The sequence below is a fragment of the Haematobia irritans genome, chromosome 1, assembly GCF_050003625.1.
Source record: "Haematobia irritans isolate KBUSLIRL chromosome 1, ASM5000362v1, whole genome shotgun sequence".
Lineage (NCBI taxonomy): Eukaryota > Metazoa > Arthropoda > Insecta > Diptera > Muscidae > Haematobia > Haematobia irritans.
The window spans coordinates 211110930-211133828 of NC_134397.1; the positions used below are offsets into that span (position 1 = coordinate 211110930).

General features: G+C 31.2%; 1 protein-coding gene across 9 annotated transcripts in view; it reads right to left on the minus strand.

Annotated features, from left to right (window-relative positions):
- Positions 1-22899, minus strand: part of tmod (tropomodulin) — a 545171-nt gene that overhangs the window by 390670 nt on the left and 131602 nt on the right. Inside the window, exon 1 of one of the 9 annotated variants that reach the window (XM_075292727.1) lies at positions 4321-4433. The exons of the other annotated variants lie outside the window; for them this stretch is intronic. The gene's annotated coding sequence lies outside the window, so the exon portion shown is untranslated. Of the gene's footprint in view, positions 1-4320; positions 4434-22899 lie in introns of those variants that run through there. 9 annotated transcript variants of the gene reach the window in all.

Sequence of the window (22899 nt, forward strand, 5' to 3'; positions counted from 1 at the left end):
TAGTTTAGCTCATGGATAATAATAATTTTTTGCGTACGAAAGTTAAATAAACTAAAAAACCGGAAAAAATTATATACAAATTAAGCAAAAAAATTTACTAAATTCGTACTTCTCTCAAAATAGTTCAGAATTTCTTTAACTTTGTAAATTTTACCTAAAAATGCGACCATCATGAACTTCGTATGTCACTAAAGACATTCTGGCATTTTGGAATTTCAATTTTTTCCTTCAAACTACAAAATTTTTATTTAACAAGTGAAAAAAAATTAATTATGTCTAATAAATTTTCTTGAATTTGTCGAAAAATATTTACATATTTTTGTGATATCGGCGTGATCCTAGCGATTGTAATAATGTTAAGTTAACATTTTCTATAAATTATAAAAAATTTTCTAAAGTTAACAAAAAGTTTTCTTCCTGGTAGGTTCACTGTTTTTTTAGTGTAGTGTGTGGTAATTGTCCGTTTATCTCTGTTCTTATTAAAAGATAGAAATCACAATTGTCTATCGAATTAAAGTTTAGTGAAATTGAGTGGTCAACATATTTTTTTCATAAGGACGAAGACAATTTGGAAAAATCTAGTACCTCATTCACATTACACTTCCAAAATCCACTTTAACTTGATTTTAACTGTGAAATCCACTTTTAATTGATTATTTGTGGTATTTTATTTTATTTTTTTTTTAATAATTAAAATTAATTCTTCATTTCCGTAGTACAAAACCATTTCAATAGTAATAATAACATACATCATACGCACCCTTACACAATGATATGTAATTAATAACAGTCATACGTCCCATAGAACCGTAAATATATACATATGTAGTCATATCAGTATTACCAGTTTAGAAATTTTTCACCAAATCGGAAATATATTATCATGGATGGGGACGACATTTTTAAGTTTGCGACTTAGGGATTTGGTGTCCCTCTGTCTGTGAACACAAAATATTTTGGAATTTTTTTGAAGATAATATCGAACTCAGTTCAGCATAATAAATCAGGTTTACATGAAATACTTTTTATGCCCTGCGCCACACTGTGGAACAGGGTATTATATGTTAGTGCATATGTTTGCAACACCCAGAAGGAGACGAGATGGGCACATGGTGTAATTGGCAAAAATGCTCAGGGTGGGCTCCAGAGTCGATATAGCCATGTGCATTTGTCTGTGAACAAATTTTTGTGATCAAAGCCTGCGCCACACTGTGGAACAGGGCATTATAAGTTAGTGCATATGTTTGTAACACCCAGAAGGAGACGAGATAGGCACATGGTGTCTTTGGCAAAAATGCTCAGGGTGGGCTCCTGAGTCGATATAGCCATGGTCGTCTGTCTGTGAACACATTTTTGTGATCAAAGTCTAGGTCGTAGTTTTAGCACAATAGACTTCGAATTTGGCACAACTATGTGTTTTGGCTCAGAATAGAACCCTATTGATTTTGGAAGAAATCGGTTCAGATTTAGATATAGCTCCCATATATATCTTTCGCCCGATATAGACTTATATGGCCCCAGAAGCCAGAGTTTTACCATAATTTGCTTAACATTTTGCACAAGAAGAACAATTAGTACTATAGTCAAGTGTGCCAAATTTTATTGAAACCGGTTCAGATTTAGATATAGCTCCCATATATATCGTTCGCCCGATTTACACTCATATGACCACAGACGCCAATTTTTTACTCCGATTTAGTTGAAATTTTGCACAGGGAGTAGAATTAGCATTGTAGCTATGCGTGCCAAATTTGGTTGAAATCGGTTCAGATTTAGATATAGCTACTATATATATGTTTTTTCTGATTTCGACAAAAATGGTCAAAATACCAACAGTTTCCTTGTAAAATCGCCACTGCTTAGTCGAAAAGTTGTAAAAATGACTCTAATTTTCCTAAACTTCTAATACATGTATATCGAGCGATAAATCATAAATAAACTTTTGCGAAGTTTCCTTAAAATTGCTTCAGATTTAAATGTTTCCCATATTTTTTTAATAACATTGTGTTCCACCCTAGTGCATTAGCCGACTTAAAATTTGAGTCTATAGATTTTGTAGAAGTCTATCAAATTCTGTCCAGATCGACTGATATTTAAATGTATGTATTTGGGACAAACCTTTATATATAGCCCCCAACACATTTGACAGATGTGATATGGTATCGAAAATTTAGATCTACAAAGTGGTGCAGGGTATAATATAGTCGGACCCGCCCGACTTTAGACTTTCCTTACTTGTTTATTTATGTATTTATTTTTTTATTCGTGGGTCAATTAACATTTACAATTCTCTGCGTCACTGTCATTTCTATTACGAGACATCATACGCACCCTTAGACATTGATGTATTTTCGGAATTAATAATAGTCATACGTCCCATTGGACCCAAGATAAATGGGCATATTTTCGTAGTGAATTCATACAGATCAACAGTCAATTTTATTTGTATATCTTCTCAATTGTATTATATAGAAAATAAATAAAATAAAAAAAAAATAAATAATAAAATACTCGGCTGAACTTTTCCATCGTAAATCTGTAGGTGATTATTTAACTTGTTTTTACGAAAATTTAAAACATCAAATAAATATTTTTTTAAAAGTTTTCTTTGTAAAATTTCCACGTATTCTTGAGTTTTTTATGAGATTTCTTATTTTCATTTTTACATATTTGGTTGGTTTTGTGGCGCATTCATATTTATATGTATATAAGGGCGTATCTATATACAGTGATTTATGTCTGTAATTGGCAGTTGGCAATAGGCATACATCCTAGTACAGAATTTCTTTAAAAAAATTAATAAAAAAAAAAAATATACTTATGATTAATCTGTGATAGTTGTAAAAAAATTTAATGCAACCAAAATTCTTTTATACAATGGCATTACACATATTTTAATAATAAATGCATTATTTAATTTAAAAATTAAATCATTATTTAATCCAATTATTACATGGATATTTAAAGGGCACTTATTGAGCTTTACTTAATTTTTCACAATTTTTTTTTTTTTTAATTTCATCAATAACCCTAAATTTCGTTTGCAGAGCCATGAACAGTAGATGTAGCCATTGAATAAAGTGGTGCAAATTAATTTGGTTTAAAACTTCTTCAATTAAAAAAAAATATTTCAAATCGTCGACTAAGTTAAAACTGACGGGATTAATTCTTCGATAGTGTAAAGATTTTGTATTTATTAATTTTTTTTTATTTTTTTTATTTTTATTGAGCTTTACTTAATTTTTCACAATTTTTTTTTTTAATTTCATCAATAACCCAAAATTTCGTTTGCAGAGCCATGAACAGTAGATGTAGCCATTGAATAAAGTGGTGCAAATTAATTTGGTTTAAAACTTCTTCAATTAAAAAAAAATATTTCAAATCGTCGACTAAGTTAAAACTGACGGGATTAATTCTTCGATAGTGTAAAGATTTTGTATTTATTAATTTTTTTTTATTTTTTATTTTTATTTTATTTTTTTTTCATGGCTCATTCAACATTTACAAGTCTTTGCGTCACTGTCATTTATATTAATATACATCATACGCACCATTGTGCTTTGATGTATGTTCGAAATTAATAATAGTCATACGTCCCATTGAACCAATGACAAATTGACATATTTTCGTATTGAATTCCTATAGAAAATCAGTCATAAAAGGCAATTTTATTTATACATCTTCTCGACTGTATCATATACAAAATAAATACAATTAAAATGCTCCATTGAACTTTTCCATCGTAAATCTGTAGGCGATTATTTAAAGTATTTCAATAATTTTTACAAACAAATATTTTTACATATTCTTTAATTTAATTTCCAGTTATACTGTGTGTGTATTTTGTGTGGGAATTTATTGAGTGAAATGTATTTTGTATTACATATATGTGGTTTATTTTTTTTCACTTTCCAATAAGGCACTTTTACAATGTGATGATGATTTTATGGATTCTTTTTTTTGTATTCGTGTTTCGTGTTACGCTTGAAATAAAATCAACAAATATAATATTTTTGTTTCTTTAGAATTTTTATGATTTTCATGTGTAATTTGTGTATTTTAATTTGGTATAGCACTATGGTTTGTGTCACTGTATGATAGATAGTTGCTGTTGAAGGTGTCAAATTTTAAATTGACATTTGCTTGGTTTTAATTGAAATTGATTTATTTTTTTTTTTTTTTGTTAAATTTGTGATGTTGTTATATTTTTTGGTTTATTTGTTTGTTTTCGTTTTTTTGTGTATATTTATGATGAATTTTCATTTTGCACTGTTTTATTTTGTGTTGTGTTGTTGTTTTGTTTATTATTTACTAATATACCCATATGTAATTTTTGTGTATTTCAAAATTTAAATTTTTCCATTTTTCCCGTTATATTTTTTTTCTTTCCAAATTTGCCACGCGCAAATTAGCTTTATTTTCGCTTTCTTGCCTTTAACGCTCACTCACTCAAGAACTGCGAACGTATGTTTCGAATGTGTTTATATTTTTTTGCGAAACCCCCAAGAAAATAGCAACACTTCCGCCTTGGCCTCTTCCAATTCATCCTCGACCACCACTACCACTTTATCAAGAGTTCTATTTTTCTATCGGCCAGAAATCATCCAAAACAAATTTACTGGCTAATGCCACAATTGCTGACACTTCTCCACAAGTATGCAGAGGCAGCCAAAGTATTTTTCATATGCCTGGCACCCTTTTTTGTTTTTTCGTTGGTGAAGATGATAGACAAATAATTTAAGAGATATATTTCCAATATTAAGAGCTATTTTCCGAATTATAGACCAAAGTGAATTTCGAGTGATTTTTGTTTATAGCCATCTGTGTGTGTGTGTGTGCTTTTGAAGATCTATCTCCCATGGAGATGGGACATCAAAAACGATAATCATCAAATTCAACGCCATGACCATCCTCATCATTATCATTATCATCAAAGTCATCGTCACCGCCATCATCATCCTCATTATTAACAAGATCATTATCACTGGCTTGATGATTTGATTATGAAGATAGAAAACAAATTGGTCTCATGTGCTATGATGAATACCTAAGTGGACTCACCTCCACATTTTCTGCTTATGGTTATGACTAACAATTAATGTTGTCTACCCTCAAAATATAAATCCTTAGACGTTGTAAAAAGGCATAATCAGGAAGAAATCAGGGGGGGGGGTGAGAATGTCTCACAGTCTCGTATTTGGGGGAGGCACTAAAATATGGTCATATGGTCTGATTTCTTTGTATAGTCTATGCTACCCGAAAATTTCAGTCGGTCCATTAACAATGCACCTTTTCTCATTCAAGCATTTTTCGCCATTCATTGTGGGGGATAAAACTCTTTCGAGACGATCATAAATTTCCATTGTAATTTGTTTTAAAACAAAGGTGAAACGTTGAAATATTTATGTCCCATGTTAAATGTCTTAATTTTATTTTGCAATTTTTTTGCACACAGAATTTTTCCATTAATTATATCTTAATCATGCAATTGAGGTTTGGCCATTGCCGCGAAAGAAAACAAAAAGTGACTAAATCAATTTTGCAATTAATTTTTTTAATGGCATATTTTCTAAGTGAGATTGATAAGGCTAAAGCCTTTATGATCACTCCTATAAGCTTATATAGATTATAATGCAAACTCGCTTTTCCAAGGATTTATAGAGGACCCTAATTAAAAGTGTAATAGCAGAACATAAATGTGCCGAAAAAAATCGGTCAAGCATATTCATCAATCGAATTTAGTCCTGACTATATGTGCATCAGTTTCCAATTCGCCAGATAAAATTTATATTAATATATAAAATTTATATTTTCATTTAAATTAAGATTTACAAAAAATATTACCTACCCTTCGTATATGCAAAAAACCTGCTTCTGCCAAAAGTTTTGATTATTGATTTTTTAACAGTGTTCAGTTTCCAAGCACTCGCTCTTGTAACCATAAGACGGTTGATGCGGTGCACTGGTTGTCCATAACATTTGTTGACAGTACATGCAATATGTCAGTAAGGTATTTGGAGCTATCTTGGTTAAATCTTATCTTTTTTAGTAAAAAAAAAATATATATATTTTTTTAATTTATAAATATATGAGCCATATTCACAAAAATAAAAAAATTTGGATTTATTAATAAAATTATCCCATAAATATTTTGCTTTAAAAATGGCTTCAAAAACTGGCTATATCATATACCATGGCATAAAACAACTGAAAGGGTTACAATGTTATCGTTACCCAGCAAAAAAATTTGGAAGTTCTTCCAAAGGCACAACTTTAAAAGCACTTCCAGAAGATGAACTCCCAATGATGTTCTTTATTTTAACTACCCAGGAAGTTCTTTTATTTAAATTTTTTATAATTTGTTTTTTAATACTTTTAATGGAAAATTTTAACTTTTTTTGTTTCAAATAGGTTAAAAACAGAGTAAGAATTTATAAAATGGTACAAATCATTTAAATTTTGTTGACAAAAATGCTAAATCCAATCTGGAAAAATTGTGAATTATTGAAAAAAATTGAGGTCAAACGTTTCGGACAAGCGTTTTGTCAACATTTTAGTTCTATAGATAAAATTTGTCAAAAATGTTATATCTATAGAAAATTTTGGCAAAATTTTATTTCTGTAGAAAATTTTGGCAAAATTTTATTTCTGTAGAAAATTTTACCAAAATTTTATTTCTATTGAAATTTGTGTTCAAATTTTATTTCCATAGAAAAATTTGTCAAAATTTTATTTCTATAGAAAATTTTGTGCAAATTTTTTTCTATAGATGTTTTTTTTTTTAATTTATTTCTGTATGAAATTTTGTCAAAATTTTATTTCTATTGAAAATGTTGTTATAATTTTATTTCTATTGAAAATTGTGTTTAAATTTTATTTCCGTAGCAAACTTTGCCAAACAATTATTTCTATAGGAAATTTTTCAAAATTTTGCTTTTAGAGAAAATTTTGTCAAAATTTTATTTCTATGGAATATTTTGTCAACATTTTATTTCTAAATTCAATTTTGTCAAAATTTTATTTTTATAGAACATTTTGTCAAAATTTTATTTCCATAGAAAATTTTGTCAAATCTTATTTCTATAAAAAATGTCATCATTTCATTTCTAAAGAAAATTTTGTCAAAATTTTATTTCTAAAGAATGTCTTAAATATTTGATTTCTATAGAAAATTTCAAAATTTTATTTCCATAGAAAATTTTGTCAACATTTTATTTCTAAATGCAATTTTGTCAAAATTTATTTCTGCAGAAAATTGGGTCAGAATTTTATATCTATAGAGAATTTCGTTTTTTTCTAAATTCAATTTTGTCAAAATTTTATTTTTATAGAACATTTTGTCAAAATTTTATTTCCATAGAAAATTTTGTCAAATCTTATTTCTATAAAAAATGTCATAATTTCATTTCTAAAGAAAATTTTGTCAAAATTTTATTTCTACAGAATTTTTTTTAATATTTTATTTCCATAGAAAATTTTGTCAACATTTTATTTCTATAGAAATTTTTGTCAAATTTCTTTTCCATAGAAAATTTTGTCAAAATTTTATTTCTATAGAAAATATTGTCACAATTTTATTTTGATAAAAAAATTTTTTCAAAATTTTATTTCTATAAAAATAATTTTCAAAATTTTATTTCCATAAAAAAATTATCAAAATTTTATTTCTATAGAAAATTTTTCCAAAATTTTATTTCTATAGAAATTTTTGATTAAATTTTGTTTGGATAGAAAATTTTGTCAAAATTTTATTTCTACAGAAAATTTTATCAAATTTTGTTCAAATTTTATTTCTAAAGAAAATTTTGTCAAAATTTTATTTCTATAGAAAATTTTTCTATATAAAAAAAATTTGTCAAAATTTTATTTCTATAAACAAATTTTTCAAAATTTTATTTCCATAAAAATTATTTCTACAGAAAATTTTATCAAATTTTGTTCAAATTTTATTTCTAAAGAAAATTTTGTCAAAATTTTATTTCTATAGAAAATTTTTCCAATATTTTTGACTAAATTTTATTTGGATAGAAAATTTTGTCAAAATTTTATTTCTACAGATATTTTTATCAAATTTTGTTAAAATTTTATTTCTAAAGAAAATTTTATTTCTATAGAAAATTTTTCCAAAATGTTATTTCTATAGACATTTTTCACTAAATATTATTTGTATAGAAAATTTTGTCAAAAATTAATTTTTATAGAAATTTATGTCAACAGTTTATTTCTGTAGAAAATTTTATGACTATTTTATTTCTACAGAAAATTTTATCAATTTTTTTTATTTCTAAAGAAAATTTTGTAAAAATTTTATCTCTAAAAAAAATTTTGTCAAAATTTTAGTTCTATAGAAAATTTTTTCAAAATTTTATTTCTATAGAAAATTTTGCCAAAATATTATTACTATAGAAATTTTTGATAAAATTTTATTTCTATAGGAATTTTTGACAACATTTTATTTCTATAGAAAATTTTGTCAACATTTTATTTCTGTAGAGAATTGAAGTACCACTTAGTGAGAGATGAATGTTTCTCAAAATCTACTAAAACATCAAGAATTCTACCAATCTTCTAAACAATAAAAAAATTTACACTTTGAGGTAGAATTCTACCAACTGTGGCAATCGGTTATGTGTGTTCAGTATGGTGTGTATCGGTCCATGTTTTGATATAGCACCCATGACTGATTTGTCAAGGGTGCTATTTCTTTGTGCTTCTTGAAACCCCAATTTTCATCTGATTTTCCTTAAATTGAGTATCTAGAGGTTTTTAGATGCGTAAATAAGTTTACGATCATGGTGTATAGCGGTCCATGTTTGATGTAGGGGTATTCTAACTCCATAGAAATATGATTTCAAATTATATGAAAGGCGTTGTTTCATCGGAAATTCATCTAAAATTTATTTCAGGAAGCTTACAATTGATCTGATCTGCTTAGTCCAGATTAATACCAACCAATTCAGACCATAAAAAATCAATAATAAGCTTTTGATAGCGCAATTCATTCACTCTGACTGATGGTCCATGATTCAATAACCCCGCCGGACAATAAACCTCACCAAGCTGTCACACGTTGAGGATGAACAGACTTCTCAACCATAACTCTTGTGGTTTTCAAAAATTTGTCGAATACGAAACTTTTGCTTGCATATCAATTGAGGGGAAAATGGAACTCATCAGCAAACATAATTTTTTGTTGGAGTGTTTTTTTACCAATATCAATATCGAAAGACCAGCCTTTTCATTCATAATGGTTTTAGATTTAATTTGGCGTAATTTTTTCCAATTGAGAAGACTTATTCCTTTAAGTAAGACATTCGTAATGCTTATCAAAAAAAATTGATATAGTTTTATACAGAACAAAAATATTACATATTATTATTACAATTTTAATACGAGCTTATTGGATTTGGACATGAGTTTGTTGGACAGAGGGATCCGGAGCGGTCCATTTTTTTCGCTCCGCTCCGCTCCCGCTCCGGAGAAAAAAAAACCGCTCCGCTCCTCGCTCCGCTCCGAGAAAAAAAAAATCGCTCCGCTCCGCTCCACGCTCCGCTCCGCTCCTCTTCGAGAAAATTATAGTACAAACATTGTATTATTTGTTCAATTGAGTTTTATTTTATTTAGAAAAATCGGGCGGTACATATATGGGAGCTATAGCTAAATCTGAACCGATTTCGATGATTTTTTGCACATATAGTTAGTGCTATAGAAGATTACATTTCGCCAACTTTGAGTAAGATCGGTTGATAAATAAGGGTTTTATGACCTAATTTGACAAAATCGGGCGATACATATATATGGGAGCTATAGCTAAATCTGAACCGATTTCGATGATTTTTTGCACATATAGTTAGTGCTATAGAAGACTACATTTAGCCAAATTTGGGTAAGATCGGTTGATAAATAAGGGTTTTATAGCCAAATGAAGAAAAATCGGGCGGTACATATATATGGGAGCTATAGCTAAATCTGAACCGATTTCGATGATTTTTTGCACATATAGTTAGTGCTATAGAAGATTATATTTAACCAACTTTGAGTAAGATCGGTTGATAAATAAGGGTTTTATGACCTAATTTGACAAAATCGGGCGATACATATATATGGGACCTATATCTAAATCTGAACCGATTTCGATGAAATTGTCAGACTTAAAGGGTGATACAGAAGATTATTTTGTGCTAAATTTGACGACGATCGGTTAGTAAAAAAAGTGCAACGTGACCCCATTTGTCGAAATCGGGCAATACATATATATGGGAGCTATATCTAAATTTGATCCGATTTCTTCCAAATTCAATAACGTTCGTCCTTGTGCCCAAAAAAACTCCCTGTACCAAATTTCACCAAAATCGGTTAATAATTGCGACCGAAATCCTATGAACAACAAATACATGGACAGACGGACGGACGCCAAGCGCTAGATCGACTCAGGAGGTGATTCTGAGTCGATCGGTATATATTTTATGGGGTCTAAAATCAATATTTCTTGTAGGCACATTTTTTGGCAGATCAAACTTGTTATACCCTAACCACTATGTGGTTTAGGGTATAATGACTTTAAAACAATGTGTTGAAATATTTTATTAATTTTGAAGATTTTTTCAGAAATATTAAATCCATTTTGACTTCATTAAAGGAAGCATTCTAGGAAGCATATGTTAATTTTTCATTTTTTTAGATTTTTTCGTCAGTTGTTATCAAAATCCTTTAAAAACGAGTTAACGAGTTATTTTTTTCCATATTAAGACTCGACTTCCAGTAGAAATTATGCTATGTTTCAAGTAAAAAGCGTCTTTAAAATAAAGTGTTGAAAAACATGTCTTATTTTTTAACGATTTTTTGCTTTGTAGGCAAGATGCAAAAAGGAAACAAATTTAAAGACAATTTTATTAATTTTAAAGAATTTTTCTTATTATTAAAGTCACGTTGACCTTACCTCAAAAATTTTATCTTTCATGTTATGATACACATTCTTAAGTAAAATCACTTAATTATAAGGACATTGCAACTTCATTCAAAAGTTTATTGCCTTTTGGACAAGAAAACAAGTATATACAGCACTAAGTTCGGCCGGGCCGAACCTTAAATACCCACCACCATGAACCAAATATTAGGGTTTCCTTTGAAATTTTAGGAGGGCTTGAGGACTTGAGGACACTTCCCGAAGATAAATTTAAAGATTTCACCTATGAGGACTATATCAGATTCTGGATTTATAAGAACCATTTTTGTTTGAGTTTTAGAGGAATCATTAACATCTCTTGTAAGTGTGCAAGAAAATTATAAAATAGCGTCTTGATTTGAAATCTTAAATATGTAGAAGTAAAATCCGGAAATTTTACATTGAGTTTCAAGCAATTCAAGTGAAGTCGGTCTATATGGAGGCATTACCAAATGGACCGAGCCTAAAATACCAGAATATTTACAATTTCAGGCAAATCAGATAAAAATTACGGTTTCTAGAAACCCAAGGAGTTAAATCGGGAGATCGTTCTTATGGGGGATATACTAAAACATGGACCGCTACTCACCGTTTTCGGCACACCTCTTTATGACCCGAAAATACCTCTAGATTTCCAATTTCAGGCAAATAGGATAAAAACTTCGGATTCTAGAAGCCCAAGAAGTAAAATCGGGAAATCGGTCTATATGGGGGCTATACCAAAATATGGACCGATACTCACCATTTTCAGCACACCTCGTTATGGTCCGAAAATACCCCTAGATTTCCAATTTCAGACAAATTGGATAAAAAATACGCTTTCTATAAGCCCAAGACCCCAAATCGGGAGGTCGTTTTATATGGGGACCATACCAAAACATGGACCGATACTCAAATTTTTGGCACACGTATTTGTGGTCCTACAATACCTCTAGATTTCCAATTTCAGGTAAATTGAATAAAAACTGCGGTTTCTATAAGCCCAAGAAGTAAAATCGGAAGATCGGTCTATATGGGGGCTATACCAAAACATGGACCGATATTCAAAATTTTTGGCACACGTATTTGAGGTCCTACAATAACTCTAGATCTCCAATTTCAGGTAAATTGTATAAAAACTTCGATTTCTATAAGCCCAAGACCCCAAATCGGGAGGTCGTTTTATATGGGGGCCATACCAAAACATGGACCGATACTCACAATTTTTGGCACACGTATTTGTGGTCCTACAATACCTCTAGTTTTCCAATTTCAGGTAAATTGAATAAAAACTGCGGTTTCTATAAGCCCAAGAAGTAAAATCGGGAGATCGGTCTATATGGGGGCTATACCAAAACATGGACCGATACTCACCATTTTTGGCACACCTCTTTACGGTCATAAAATACCTCCAGATTTCAAATTTCAGGCAAATTGGATAAAAAATACGATTTATACAAGCCCAAGACCCCAAATCAGGAGGTCGGTTTATATGGGGACTATATCAAAACCTGGACCGATATAACCCATCTTCGAACTTGACCCGCCTGCAGACAAAAGACGATTTTGTGCAAAATTTCAGCACGATTGCTTCATTATTGAAGACTGTAGCGTGATTACAACAGACAGACAGACAGACGGACAGAGGGACATCGTTATATCGTCTTAGAATTTCTCCCTGATCAAGAATATATATACTTTATATAGTCGGAAATCGATATTTCGATGTGTTATAAACGGAATGACAAACTTATTATACCCCCGTCACCATTCTATGGTGATGGGTATAAAAAACTTTATTTTAGAGAAATGCGTCTTCCATGTTAAGCAAAATTTGCATTCTTATTCTAAGGACATGGAATCTTTGACTTCACGACAATATTTTTTTCAGTGTAGAAAACTAAAAAAATAAATATATATAAGATCGTTTAATTGCATTTATTTGACGTTCATTACAAACATCTTTGTAGTAATACGGGATGAAATTGATCGAAAGTACTGTTGTTACTTTTACAACACATACTAGATATATATTTTGACATTTGCCGTTTTTGAAAACAATTACTAAAAAACACGTTGTGTTTTCCCCAATGTACGTACGTACAAAAATACATATCGTACATTTTAAACGTTTACTCACACTACGCTAAGTACTAGCTAAATTTGAAATTACCTACACAGTGTAATTTCAAAGTTACACATTTCATTCAAGTAATATTTTATTCGGAGCGGAGCGGTTTTTCATTTGGAAACCGCTCCGCTCCCGCTCCGCTCCGGATTTTAGAAATGCCGCTCCCGCTCCGCTCCCGCTCCGCTCCCGCTCCGCTCCCGCTCCGCTCCCGCTCCGCTCCCGCTCCGGCAAAAAAAGGGCTTGCTCCGCTCCGCTCCACGCTCCGCTCCGGATCCCTGGTTGGACATGAAAGATTGAGGAATTGATTGATTATGAAGCTATTGAAAATAAAACTCCAGATACCAATACCACGAGCCTAACTAGGCATATATTTGTATGTTAGCTAATGCAAGTTATATTTCATGTTAGCCTGATAATGAAACAGGCAATTGACGTCCAAATGCATTATATCTAATTATACAATTATTTTTCGAGCTTTATGGACAGATATAGATTAAGGAACATGGTTAATAGAGCCATTGAAAAGAAAACGCCAGATACCAATCTATACACGCCTGGACTGTACATGTTTCGGTTCGGGCGAATGAACCTTTCCACAGCCTTTTAGTATATATCTGGCTGGGAGAGATAACTCAATTTTGGGCCCTTTTTGCTAACTCCTTATGGAGAAAACATTTGGGAAATTTCCTCTTACAAATTGAATCATCTTTTCTCCCACTGTACATCATCTTTTCATATAACTTACAAGTCCTTTATCTTATTTTTATTTCGTTTTGTTACATAGTAATGCAACAACACGAAATTTATTTTTAGAAAGCTAATTTGTTAGAATTCACCTAAGTGGTGAACAGTCGAACAATGCTTATTGTTTCTACAGTCAACTACAACATATGACAATTAACAGAAAGTGGTTTCCAGGATACAACAACAATTCTAACCCGTACATTAGTCGTGTTTTTCCTAGTTTTACGACGGGCTCATCGTTGCTTATTATATTTCATGTTAGCCTGATAATGAAACAGGCAATTGACGTCCAAATGCATTATATCTAATTATACAATTATTTTTCGAGCTATATGGACATATATAGATTAAGGAACATGGTTAATAGAGCCATTGAAAAGAAAACGCCAGATACCAATCTATACACGCCTGGACTGTACATGTTTCGTTTCGGGCGAATGAACCTTTCCACAGCCTTTAGTATAGATCTGGCTGGGAGAGATAACTCAATTTTGGGACCTTTATGCTAAGTCCTTATGGAGAAAACATTTGGGAAATTTCCTCTTACAAATTGAATCATCTTTTCTCCCACTGTACATCATCTTTTCATATAACTTACAAGTCCCTTAATCTTATTTTTATTTTATGTTTCGCCCGAACCGAAACATGTACAGTCCAGGCGTGTATAGATTGGTATCTGGCGTTTTCTTTTCAATGGCTCTATTAACCATGTTCCTTAATCTATATCTGCCATAAAGCTCGAAAAATAATTGTATAATTAGATATAATGCAAGTTTCCATAGTCGTTAGTGTAGATCCGGCGGGGTGAGATGATTTAATTTGGGTATTATATGTTAATTTCCTAAGGACTCATCATCTTCTCAAAATATCAATAATATGATAAATCCGTCATATATCGATTTTTTAATTTGCTTTCATGAACATCTAGAAAACGAATTTTTTATCTGATTTCTAGGAAATGTTAAAATACCATATATGCGAAATTCTGATTGGTTTCCTGGAAATGTGTCTATTGAGCAGAGTTTTTGGAATATGCCTACGAACCACCGTGTACAGATATTAAAGATTCTAGATTATATAGCTCAATTATTAAGCAACAAAGGCACTTGAATTTTGTTCGGTTAATCGAATATATACTTTGCTGGTAATCATCGAACTTCACACGTTTTAAGATATTTAGTCAATAGCTTCGATATTTAATGCTTTGATGATGAAACGATAATTCGTTGCGAGAAGAATGAAAGCTGGTCTACCATCAAACAATTTGAGGAGGCAGAAAATATGCACAATGTAGTTTGTAATACTGAATAAAATCACTCATCACATGTTGCTAAAATTAATTACGTTGCACTGAAATAAATACACAACTTTGTTTTATTTTGCAAAAATCTTGTACAGAATTATAATCGATAATTCCATTTAATATAATTTGTTTTACTTTGATATGTACTTTATTCGGTTTGGCTTTCGATCGTTTTATATGTGGTTTGCTTTCATAGAAGAAAATCTATATTTAAATTTCGTTTGAATTGCATTTGCCTTTTTAAAATTTTATAAATTTGATTTTGTGCACAATTTTTCATTTACATTTTCAGTAGTAATTTCCTTTCGAAATCGATTTTCCGTTTTATTTTTTCCTTTATACAAAAAAAAAAAAATACACAAGGAAATTCGGGGTTTTTTTCCGTTTTTCGAGTTGAGTTATTTTGTTGTACGATTTTAATCAGACTCTCTGAACTCCGTTGTATTCAAAGCAATACTGTTTTGGATTGTAAACAGAAAGTGTTTGGAACAAAATGTTTTCTCAAGTTGTTGCTTCTGCTGCAGCTGATAATAATGATGATGATGATGATGTTGATAATTGTGATGATCCATTCATACCATCACACTTCATTAGGCTCTTCATAAGATAAGTGTTTGTATGATTGTTATTGTTCGCAATGCGTATTGCAGCAGGCATGATTCAATGAGATGAATGCGTATAAATGATTTTGATTGAATATAAATGTGTGGGAGAAATTCATACATTTTTACACACACTTAATGTCGTTGTTTATGGCCCATGCAAATGAACTTTTCCATCTTTATCCTTCATTATTATTTTTTTTTTGCAATTTAAGGATGACATAGCTTTTGTTATTTATATCCAAGTAACGTCACAGTATAAGGAAACGTTTATTCGAAAGTACTTGTAACATAACTTCTCTCTCCTTCTCTCTCTCTCTCTCTCTCTCTTTCCATATAAAATCGCATCAACACTCTCAGTAATAAACAACAGTAAATATATGACATTTGATTTTTATTGCCTATCAACACAACACTCTCTTGCACTCACTCTTACACTCTCATTCATATGCAAAAATGTAATCACAAATACATGCAAACGATTTAAGTCCATTGAATATGAACTCAATTCATTGTTCACCATTGATGGATTGCAACATTTTATTGACCTCTACGTATTTTGAAGGAAGGTGTAATGCATTGATAAAAAATTTATTGTTCACACCAAAAAAAGTTCATTGTCTTTGTTCGATATATTTGGCCTTTAAAGTGAATTAATTTAATTTAATGAGATATGAAATCTGTTGATTCCGGAATGTGTTGACATCTTACATAGCGATGTAGATAGTAAATATATGGATATTACCTATATTAGTCATTGTATATTATTTTATATTTGTTAGGAAATAATATCAAGAGAGAACATTTGTATACCAATTTAAATGCAATTTTACATAGATTATATAGCCAATATAGTTATTGTGATTGAATTCGATTTAATAGGGTATTATTTTTGCATTTGTCTTTATTTGATGAAAATTCCTGACTATGGGTTCATGACTATAGGTTCCAGTTTTTCGCAATTTTTAACTTTCTACATAATTTATTGATTTGTATACTCTCTTAATATTCAAATCTTATCGGACCTGCATATTTTTTTAATTACAATTACCAGAATAATCTTTTGTTTGATATATTCCAAAAGTTTTTCCTTTCTGGTCGAGAGTTTCAGGATCTGTCTATAGGGTAATCCTACACTGTTAGAAAAATATGTTTTTCATATGTTCCGATATAAACAAAATGTGTTTCGGGTACAATTTTTAAACACAATTTATTTAAGTGCAAACATGTAATGTTCCTAAACTAACACTAAATGTTTGGGGCATCTATGTTAATATGTTAGAATATATTATGTTTGGGGCATGAATGTTTCATAAAAATCATATGTGTGAATGCCAACATATATGAATTTACAAATTTCGACTAAACATACATATGTTGTGATATTTTATTCAAAGCGACAGAGAGAGAGTATAGAGAAAGAAATAGAGATGGAAACCGGGAGAGTTGACGAAAGATATCAACATAACACACCGAAAGAATCAAAAGAGAACAATTTCTGTGAAACCGCTTGCATGTTGTTTCGGAAAACTGTTTTATGATAAGGCCAAAAATTTGATATGCTTAAGTCTAAATATTATTTAATTTGAATAAAGAGAATGGACATTCCGAACCAAGAGAATAGACATTTGAAAAACAAACAGCATACGTTTTCGCCTTGAGAGCAGCATTTTATGTATGTGTGGACATGTGTTTTGTTTATCATTTTGGCATTATGGGCACAATTTTTTTCTTGGTTCGTTAAAAGAAATCAGTGGTCTTCATAAAAATAACAAAGAGGGCACTATACTCTTTTTAGAGTTGGGACAGTAAAATGAAATAAGGAGGAAATAGTGAAAAATTACGCAGTAAAATGTATAAAACAAAGTTTAGTTCCTCTTTATTAATAAGTAGTCCACGAGGAGTTGACGGACACCTTCAAATATAAAAGCGGGCATTAAGTTCGAGTTTTGCTGCTAAAACAATTTAAAAAGTTTATTTTCTTTAAAATGAATTATTAAAGAAAAATAAAAGGCATTTTAGAGCGATGGTATTAAATGCTAGTAAAAAACTGTTCACGCCTAAATAAATTTATGTTTATATTATAAAATTATTTATGTATGTTTATACTCGACTCCACGTTCTTCTTTTGTTAGAGTTTTTGAATTCCTTCCAAATTTTAAAGTTTTGTACCAAAAACAGTTTTTTGTTACAAAATTGTTATTTTTGCAATAAAAAAATAATATTTTATCCAAAAATCAGCCAATTTCGTTTATATCAAGCACTGTTACTGACTATAAATCTTTAATAACCCACATTTCGAAGTTTCATAATAAAAATTTAATATAGTATAAATATAAATGTGTAAATTAAAAAAAAACAAAAAAAATGTTCGGTCGGACCAGGGATTGAACCCACGATCCTTTGCATGCAAGGCAGACATGCTAACCACTGCTCCACGTGGCAAACAAATGTATGTTCCTGTTAAATAATGTTATGTTTGCATGGGCTCGTGGGCGCTGCAAACTATGCTATATAAATGTAACTTATAACGATAATTATCTGCTGGTGACCATAACAGCTACGTAGCCCAGTGGATAGTGTGTTGGTTTACAAACAGTATGGTCCTCGGTTCGATTCTCCGTGCAGGCGAAAGGTAAAATTTAAAAAAATTTATAAAAGTGAATAATTTCTTCAACATTATTTGTATTACAGAAAAAGGTGCCAAGAACTAAAAATTTCGTGGAAGTGAAAATTACGATAATGTTAGGGAATGAGCACAATCGTCTTTGGGAAAAATTCTTCCAAGCATATAATATTTTTGGGCTCAAAATGCTTCCAAACATATCATATGTTCACATAAAACAAACATATTAATGTTTCGGCAGTATCCAATAATATATGTGCTTCCTGCAAAATATGTTTGGAACATATGTTAAAGAAGCGATTTTTTTTGAGGGTGTACAAAGTTAGGATGAGTCCACCACGTGTCCGGTCTGTACACATCTGGGACTGGCATTGTATTGGTCCTATTCCCGTAAGTGTAATAGTACGGAAATAAAACTATACCCAATAAAAAAAACAATGACTTAAGAAATTATCCATTTATGAATGTTACACAGAAAAAAATTTCACGAAAATTTTTTCAATTAAAATTTTAATTGAGTTTTAAAAAATATTCAATTAAAAATTTTATTGATTCAACAAATTTTTAAATTGAAACAAAAATCAATCACAAAAATTAATAGTATCAATTAATTTTTTAATTGACCTTCAATTAATTTTTTAATTGATATTATAATTTCTGTGATTGAAGACATTTCAATTAAAAAATTAATTGGATCAATTAATTTCGTGATTGCATTAGGATTTTTGTTTGTTTGTATACATACTTGAAACCGGCTGGCTATTAAAGTTGATATATCTTACCTGAAATCAGAAGAGTTAAACATAATTAGTAAAAGTTTAGGCAAGCAATAGTTGCGTAATTATAAATTATTATTTTTATAGAATGATGAAGGGGGTATAATAAGTTTGATATTCGAAATATCGATCTCCCACTATATAAAGTATATATATTCTTGATCAGGGAGCAATTCTAAGACGATATAAGCATGTCCGTCTGCCTGTCTGTCTGTTGTAATCACGCTACAGCCTTCAATAATGGCGCTATCGTCCTGAAATTTGGCACAGATTCGTCTTTTGTTTGTAGGCAGGTCAAGTTCGAATATGGGCTATATCGGTCCAAGTTTTGATATAGTCCCCATATAAACCGACCTTCCGATTTGGGGTCTTGGGCTTATAAAAACTGTAGTTTTTATCCAATTTGCCAATTTGGAAATCTAGAGGTAACAGGTTGGCTGATAAGTCCCCGATCTAACAAAGAAAAACACATTTTTTTTGTCAAAAATCGTTTTTATTATTCAACATAGTACCCTTCAAGAGCGATACAACGATTATAACGACCTTCCAATTTTTTGATACCATTTTGGTAGTACTCCTTCGGTTTTGCCACAAAATAGACCTCAGTTTCGGCGATCACCTCTTCATTGTAGCCAAATTTTTTTCCTGCGAGCATCCTTTTGAGGTCTGAGAACAAGAAAAAGACCCTGGGGGCCAGATCTGGACAATACGGTGGGTGGGTGGGGAAGCAATTCAAAGCCCAATTCATGAATTTTTGCCATCGTTCTCAGTGACTTGTGGCACGGTGCGTTGTCTTGGTGGAACAACACTTTTTTCTTCTTCATATGGGGCCGTTTTGCCGCGATTTCGACCTTTAAACGCTCCAATAACGCCATACACTAGTCACTGTTGATGGTCTTTCCATTCTCAAGATAATCGATAAAAATTATTCCATGCGCATCCCAAAAAACAGAGGCCATTACTTTGCCAGCGAACTTTTGAGTCTTTCCACGCTTCGGAGACGGTTCACCGGTCGCTGTCCACTCAGCCGACGGTCGATTGGACTCAGGAGAGTAGTGATGGAGCCATGTTTCATCCATTGTCACATATCGACGGAAAAACTCGGGTGTATTACGAGTTAACACCTGCAAACACCGCTCAGAATCATCAACACGTTGTTGTTTTTGGTCAAATGTGAGCTCGCGCGGCACCCATTTTGCACAGAGCTTCCGCATATCCAAATATTGCTGAATGATATGGCCAACACATTCCGTTGATATCGTTAAGACCTCTGCTATCTCGATCAACTTCATTTTACGGTCATTCAAAATCATTTTGTGGATTTTTTTGATGTTTTCGTCGGGCGTCCACTGCGTTCACCGTCCTCCGTGCTCATTTCACCACACTTTAATTTTTCATACCAATCAATTATTGTTGATTTCCCTGGGGCAGAGTCCGGAAACTCATTATCAAGCCAAGTTTTTGCTTCCACCGTATTTTTTTCCTTCAGAAAACAGTATTTTATCAAAACACGAAATTCCTTTTTTTTCATTTTTTTAACAATAACAAAAGTTACTGCACAAGACGTCAAATTTTGACACAAATCATTTGAAGGTTGGTACTATATAAAAATAATATGCATTTAATACTAGCGACGCCATCTATGTGTCAGATCGGGGACTTATCAGCCAACCTGTTATTTTAGGACCATCAAAAAGTGTACCGAAAATGTTGAGTATCGGTCCATGTTTTGATATAGCCCCCATATAGACCGATCTCCCGGTTTTACTTCTTGGGCTTCTAGAATCCGTAGTTTTAATCCAATTTACCTGAAATTTGAAATCTAGAGGTGAGTATCGAAATCGATAATGATGAGTATCGGACCATGTTTTCATATAACCCCCATATAGACCGATCTCCCGATTTTACTTCTTGGGCCATAAAGAGATGTGAATGGTGATTATCGGCCCATGTTTTGATATATCCCCCATATAAAGCGATACCCGATTTTACTTTTTGAGCTTCTAGAATCCGTAGTTTTTATCCAATTTGCCTGAAATTGGAAACCTAGAAGTATTCTAGGAAAATAAAGAGATGTGCTGAAAATGGTGATTATCGGACCATGTTTCGATATAGCCCCCACATATGCTCAATGTGAACCAAATCGTGGGAGCGTTTTTATTTAGTTTATGGACCGATTGATGACACAAAAGGAATCTATGCTAACTTTCAGAACGAAAGGTCCGTTATTGAAGGCTGTAGCGTGATTTATTATACCACCAAAGGTATCGGATAATAACTTCTTACTTTTATATTTATTAACATTTTCAAAACTAAAAATTTATATGGACTTTATTATATCTTCTTTATTATTATTATTATTACCACAACACATAATGTAAGCATATACCAACAAGTTGTGAATTATGTTTTTTATCGCATGCAAGTTTTTATTGTGCTCTATATTTCTTCCATGTAATAATAATGAGGCTGTTGTGCAAATTTCTTTAGCTTTAAATATAAGTGCATGCAACAAAGTTGCAACATCTAAGCAATCAAAGAAATTTTACAAGCAAATGAAATTATTCAAATGGATGTTTTGTACAAAATAATGGTTAAGGGAGGGGATCGATGAGAAGAGCTAATCATGATATTGGTCTCTGTCCATTAAAATAAAATAATAAAAGATTTTATAATAGTTTTATTTTCTAACACCGTGGGTGGTCATCACGGTTGCCACTCGAACCAAAAATAATCTACCAAAATTTTAAGAAAACTTTACCAAAAAAACTACCATACAAAGGTTAGGTTAGGTGGCAGCCCGATGTATCATGCTCACTTAGACTATTCAGTCCATTGTGATACCACATTGGTGAACTTCTCTCTTATCACTGAGTGCTGCCCGATTCCATGTTAAGCTCAATTACAAGGGACCTCCTTTTTATAGCCGAGTCCGAACGGCGTTCCACATTACAGTGAAACCACTTAGAGAAGCTTTGAAACCCTCAGAAATGTCACCAGCATTACTGAGGTGGGATAATCCACCGCTGAAAAACTTTTCGGTGTTCGGTCGAAGCAGGAATCGAACCCACGACCTTGTGTATGCAAGGCGGGCATGCTAACCATTGAACCACGCCATACAACGAAACCATTGCTCCCGCCATACAACGAAATCTTAATTTACAAAATTTAAAATTTTGTCAAAATTTTATTTCTATAGGAAATTTTGTAAAAATTTTATTTCTATAAAATATGTTGTCAAAATTTCATTTCTATAAAAAATTTTGTTAAAATTTTATTCTATAAAAATTTTTGTCAAAATTTTATTTCATATTTGTTGTTTTGATATCAGCTTAAAAACCATTGCGTTGCCTAAACTACAAGAGTAGCTTAACCAACAGAGGAAAAGAATGGGTTGTCAAAATTGTTTTGGCAAAGCCCTACAGACTGCAAGATGGAAGCACGTTTCGGAATTACCACATTCCTAATCAGCATCCTCTACTTGCAGCAAAACTATCAACCAATTATCAGAACAAATTCTGGTAGTGCACCAAACTCAAAGTGAGTTACTTCTATAGAAAATTTTGTCAAAATTTTATATCTATAGAAAAGTTTGTCAAAATTTTATTTCTATAAAAAAAAATTGTCAAAACTTTATTTCTATAGAAACATTTTTCAAAATTTTATTTCTACAAAAAATTTTGTAAAAATTTTATTTTTATATAAAATTTTTTCCAAATTTTATTTCTATAGAGAATTTTGTTCAAATTTTATTTCTATAGAAAATTTTTTGCAAATTTTATTTCTATTGAAA